Raw genomic sequence first — 6,171 nt, 5'->3', positions numbered from 1 at the left:
TACTCCCGTAAAGATTTACACCCTCGGAAACCCTGTACAGGGTCGCTATGGGTCGGAACCGACTCGACGGCACTTAACAACAACAACAACAACAAGATACAAGAGTCCTGCTGCTGTGCTGTAGCGGATAAGCACTGGACTGCTAAACAATACGTAGATGGTTCAAACCCAGCAGCTGCTCCTTGGGAATGCTTTGTAGGGTCACTCTGAGTCAGAACTGACCTGAGGGGACTTAACAACAAGCTACAAGACGTAAAACGTCTGACTCACAGCAGGATGTGGCTTCCTTCGTTATTAACATAATGGACAGTTCACTCCCAGATGGGATGATGGCCACAGGCAGGGCCAGGATCACAGAGTACTGGGAATCTCTGCCTAGCTAAATTGACACCCAACTCCAACTATGGCAGCTTCCGTGCACCGTAGATGCATGTTGTTAAGTGCCAGTCTTGTATAGGGCTGTATAGGGCTTCCTGTATAGGGCTTCCAAGGAGCAGCTGGTGGGTTTAAATCGCCGACCTTGTGGTTCACAGTCCAGTGCTTATCCTACAATGCCACACCAGATATTTGCCCAGTTCCACCCAATTATTGAATGGGTGTCAAAGACTATGGCTACAGGGACCATATTAAGTAATGCACTGTGCTTTGAAGTTCCTCTCTCTCAAGGATTAAATAATTGGACACTCATGTCTGTGGGTCAAATAGCCTGTAGAGGAAGGAGTAATAAAAGGAGACAATAAAAGGTCAAGGGGGATAATAGACGACAGCTATCATTTATTGCCTCTGTTCAGGGTGGGCTCAGTTGACTGGCACCAGAGGACAGCCCTTTCTCCTTTTCCCTCCTGGGATAGAGCTCTGGGTTTTTTCAGAGACCATCATCTCTCCTTGTTATTGTTAAGTGCTGTCGAGTTGATTCCCACTCATAGCAACCCTGTACAGGGTTTCCAAGGAGCAGGTGGGTTCGAACCACCAACCTTGTGATTTGAGGTCCAGTGCTGATCCTACAGTGCCACACCAGGAGTCCATTAGAAGCTATTAATGCCCATTAGCAGCTAGCCATTGTTGTTGTTGTTAAGTGCCATCGAGTCGGGTCCGACCCATAGCGACCCTGTACAGGGTTTCCGAGGGTGTAAATCTTTACGGGAGTAGAAAGCCTCATCTTTCTCCCGCGGAGCGGCTGGTAGTTTCGAACCGCTGACCTTAAGGTTCGCAGCCCGATTCGTAACCACTACGCTACCAGAGCTCCTTAGCAGCTAGCCATAGGATGAACAAAATAAAGCACACCTGTGTCATAGCAATTTGGAAAGAATGGGAATTCCATTTTACACAAAGAAGTTTTGGTACTTGTAAGATAACTAACATGCTAATATTAGTTAAGCAATTGGATAGAAGGCTCTGGAACACAGAAGAACTGAAATGGCATATGAATAACTCAAGTTAAACTAGGTATTCTGGGACAATGTGTAGGGGCGTCCAGTTTCCTTCCAGGTGAATTTCATTTGCCATTGACCTTCATAGCTCTGAACTGGGCATATTTATCTAACAAAACAATGTGTTGATTTTGTTTTATTTTTTTGAAAGACAAGGCATCTAGATAAAATCTTTTTTAAGGAGAGTTATTTTATTTTTTTGTTTCTCATTTTAATATTTTATCACTGGTTGTTACCCATTTCTTGTAGTACAGACTCCTTTGGCGTTTTAATGAAGTCTATAACACTGGTTAGAAAAAAAATGTGATTCAATGCTTATATTAAAGAAGTATGTTGTTGCTCAGTGTTTTCAAGTCAGTACCAACTCATAGTGACCCTGTAGGGTTTCCAAGGAGTGATTGGTGGGTTTGAATCACCCACCTTGTGGTGAACAGTTTAGTGCTATCCTGCAGCACCACAGCACGGTTTATAAATTCACAGTTCAGTTTGTTGAAGTATTAGAGCAAGTCACCCACATTATCATGTTGTTGTGAAGTGCCGTCAAGTCGGTTCTGACCCATAACGACCCTGTATAGAGCTTCTGAGGAGCGGCTGGTGAGCTTGAACTGCCAACCTTGCAGTTCAAACAGCTATGCATTCTGGCTTATTAACCCACAGCGCCACAGTAGGACGCCACATTATCACATTGTTGTTTTGTTGTTGTTATGTGCCGTGGAGTCGGTTCCAACTCATAGCGTCCCTGCACAGGGTTTCCGAGGCTGTAAATCTTTACGGGAGCAGAAAGCCTCATCTTTCTCCCGTGGAACAGCTGGTAGTTTCGAACTGCTGACTCTGAGGTTAGCAGCCTGATTTGTAACCATTACGCTATCAAAGCTCCTTACATTATCACATTAGTAGGTAAATAAACCAAAAACACCCCAAACCAGACCCACTGCCATCAAGTCAGTTCTGACTCATAGAGATCTTCTGTAAGGTTTCCAAGGCTGTAAATCTCTGAGAGCAGAAAGCCTCATCTTTCTCCTATGAAGCAGTTGGCAGATTTGAACTGCTGACCTTGCAGTTGAAGTCCAGTGCTTATCTGACAGTGCTACCAGAGCTCCTAGTTAAATAATGACTCATTTAGCGCTACTATAGAAAGCAATCCAGGCAGTTTTAGGTAAGGCAGACTTCAGTTGCTGCATCCATTTTAGTTTCAAGATGAAAGTAACCTGGCATCCCTAAGGAAATACATGAACATTCCCAACAATGCCAAAGACAGAGAACTGTCGGGATTCCCAACAATACCAAAGACATAGGACTGATATTTATTAGTATTGGTACAGTGGTTAAACACCTGGTTGTTAACAGAAAAGTCAACGATTTGAACCCACCAGTGGCTGCACAGGTGAAGGATGAGGCAGACAGTCGGCTCCTATAGAGATGTGTTGTTAAGTGCCGTCAAGTCAGTTCCAACTCACAGCAATCCTGTATAGGGTTTCCAAGGAGAAGCTTGTGGGTTTGAACTTCCACCTTGTGGTTCAAAGTCCAGTGCTGATCCACAGGGCCACCCTAGTTGTCTTTCTTTAAAACTTTACAAAACTGCGCCTTGGCAACTTCATGGCGCAGTTCTGCTTGGCCCTGTCAGAATTGACTCGATGGTAGTGGATTTGGGGTTTATTTACCTAGCTAATGGAGTCCTGGTGGTTCCATGATTAAGCCCTCCCTGGCCACTTACCGAAAGGTCAGTGGTTCAAACCCACCAGCCTTCTGCTTCTGTAACAATTTACAGCCTTGGGACTGACTGTAAATAGGACAGACAGTTCAGCTCTGCTGTAGGGTCTCCAGCAACAGGAGAGTGATGTGATTAGAAGGAAGGCAGAGGCCCTGCTTCCCCTCTAGTGCTGTTTTTCCATCTGTTTGTCAAATCAGCACATCTTGCCAGGCTCCCTCTTGGCACTCCCGCCTTGGTATACCCTGGGCCAGTATGCAACGGCTTCAAAACGTTTGTGGGAAAATTCCATTCTCTTTTCATCCCATTTTCCATGAACTTTTTGGAGACCCTTCGGATGTTAGTTGAAATCCTTACCTCTTAGTGAAAAGTGGTGGAACCTCCGATACTTAGTCAGTGTGACGCCAGTCGTGCGGCAGATGCTGCATGCTGATGTGCAGGTTGTGCATAGTGTGGCTCTACAGTCACATGTGTAGACAGGTAGAGTCATAGTAGTGTATGGGGAAGAGGTGAGCTTTATTACTGGGGACAAGGACACCGAACTCATGGTGATGCTGTGCATTTACAGTCTTGGTTTGCACAGCTGGATACATCCCTAATTCCTCTGTATATTTTGTGGTTTGATCAAACGTAGAGTATTTTGTTATTTCTTGAGAGAGACATTTTAATAAGATATTGACAAAGTAGAGTGTCTCTAGAGGATGCCAGAAGCCCTGGTGTGACACTGTAGGATAAGCACTGGACTGCTAACCATGAGGTCGGCAGTTCAAACCCACCAGCCGCTCCTAGGAAACCCTATCCACAGTTGCTATGAGTCAGAACTGACTCAACAACACTTAACAACAATGAGGAAGGCAACCAGAATTATGTCAAAGTACTATCAGAAAATATGCTTGTATTTTCCTAGGAAAAGAATTACTAAATCTGGGGAAATATGCAGACTATAGATACTAGAGGGGGCTTCACATGTAAATGAAACCCAAAAAACCCACTGCCGTTGAGTTGATTTCAACTCATAGTGACCCTGTATATGGTTTCCGAGGCTGTAAATCTTTACAGGAACAGAAAATCTCATCTTTCTCCCACAGAGCAGCTGATGGGTTTGAACTAGTGACTTTACTATAGGGAATTGCCAGAAACTCAAGCAGGATTCAGAAGAGGATGTGGAACTAGGGATATTGTTGCTGATGTCAGAATGAATCTTGACTGAAATTACAGAGTACCAGAGATGTTTACTTGTGCTTTATTGACTATGGAAAGGCATTCGACTGTGTGGATCATGACAAGCTATGGATAACAATGTGAAGAAAGAGTATTCCAGAACACTTGGTTGTGCTCATGAGGAACCTGTACATAGACCAAGAAGCAATTGTTAGAGCAGAACAAGGGATAGTGAATGGTTAAAAATCAGGAAAGGTGTGTGCCAAGGCTGTATTCCTTCACCATATTATTCAATCTGTATGCTGAGTACATAATCTGAGAAGCTGGATTATAAGAAGAAGAACATAGCATGAGGATTGGAGGAAGACTCATTAATGACTGTGATATGCAGATGATACTGCCTTGCTTGCTGAAAACCAACAGGACTTGAAATACTGATGTAGATCAAAGACCACAGCCTTCAGAATGGATCGCATCTCATTGTAAAGAAAGTGAAAGTCCTCACAACCAAACCAATAAATTACATCATGATAAATGGAGAAATGATTGAAGTTATCAGAGGCTTCATTTTGCTTAATCTTGAATCCACAATCAACACTATCAAGCAGCAGCCAAGAAATCAAATGATGTATTTCATTAGGAAAACCTGCTTCCCAAGACTTCTTTAAAGTGCTCAAGAGTAAACATGTCAGTTAGAGGACTAAGAGAGTGTGACCCAAGCCATGGTGTTTTCATTTGCCTCATTCATATGTATGTGAAAGTTAGATAATGAATAAGGAAGACCTTAGAAGAATTGGTGCATTTGAGTTAATGGTGTTGGAGAAGAATATTGAAAATATCAGAAGAACAAACAATCTGTTGGAAGAAATACAGTCAGAACCCTCCTTAGAAGACAGGATGGCCAGACTTCATCTGTCATACTTTTGGACATGCCAGGAAAGATCACTCCCTGGAACAGGGTACCATGTTTGGTAAAGTGGAGGGGCAATGAAAAATAGGAAGACCCCAGTGAGATGTATTTGCACAGTGGCAGCAGCAACAGTCTCAAGCGTAATTGTAAAAAAAAAATTTTTTTTACAAAAATTGTAAACACAGCTCAGGGTCAGGCAGTGTTTCATTCTGTTGTTCATAGGGTCGTAATGATTCGCAACCTACTCAACAGCACCTAACAACAACACAACAATGAGTTGGAATGGATTCAGCAGCACTTAACAACAAAAATTCATACATATATGTGTATACACACACACAACCCGTTGTCATCAAGTCCACTGTGACTCACGGCGACTCTACAGGACAGAGTAGAGCTGCCAGCTGTTTTGTAACAGCCAAGTGCTTTAACGTCCACATCTTTATCTGTGTATGCATATATGTAACAAGGTACATCTGGACAGAACTAGAATTAGCGGATAGAAGACTTGGTAAGCACAGTCTGAGGAAAAATCATAGGTTTTTAGTGTCCGTTTATGGGCAGGCTGCTTCACACAGTGGAGTATGCATTCTTTCTAAAAGGTTTCTAACAAAGCTTGGAGAGAGCCTTTTGTTGGGACTGGGCGTTCTTACAGGTTGAGGGGTTCGTCTCAGATGACCTTCAGGGACCATCTAGTTGGAAAATTCTTTGATTCTACGACTAGATAATATAGTGTAGCACATAGAAAAAACCCTTAAGTTTTAGACAAATGTGTGTAACATTGCATATCACCAGAGGACAAGATTGTTGCCTAACCAGAATATATTTACATCTTTGCATGCACCATTCTTGGTACCTGCATATGGTGGTGGTGGCTGTGTGCCACCAAGTCAGTTCTGACTCATAGTGACCCTGTATTTGGTTTCTAAGGCTGTATGTCTTTGTAGGAGTAGAAAGCTTCA

The 6,171-nt window shown here is 43.1% G+C and overlaps 1 protein-coding gene across 1 annotated transcript in view; it reads left to right on the top strand.

Moving 5' to 3' along the window:
* ACAA2 (acetyl-CoA acyltransferase 2) overlaps positions 1-6,171 on the top strand; it is a 38,875-nt gene that overhangs the window by 9,599 nt on the left and 23,105 nt on the right. The gene's annotated exons all lie outside the window — the stretch shown is intronic.

Source organism: Chrysochloris asiatica, unplaced genomic scaffold (assembly GCF_000296735.1).
Source record: "Chrysochloris asiatica unplaced genomic scaffold, ChrAsi1.0 scaffold00021, whole genome shotgun sequence".
NCBI classification, from domain to species: domain Eukaryota; kingdom Metazoa; phylum Chordata; class Mammalia; order Afrosoricida; family Chrysochloridae; genus Chrysochloris; species Chrysochloris asiatica.
Note: the sequence above shows the minus strand (reverse complement) of the source record. Positions and strands in the feature narration are given on the sequence as shown.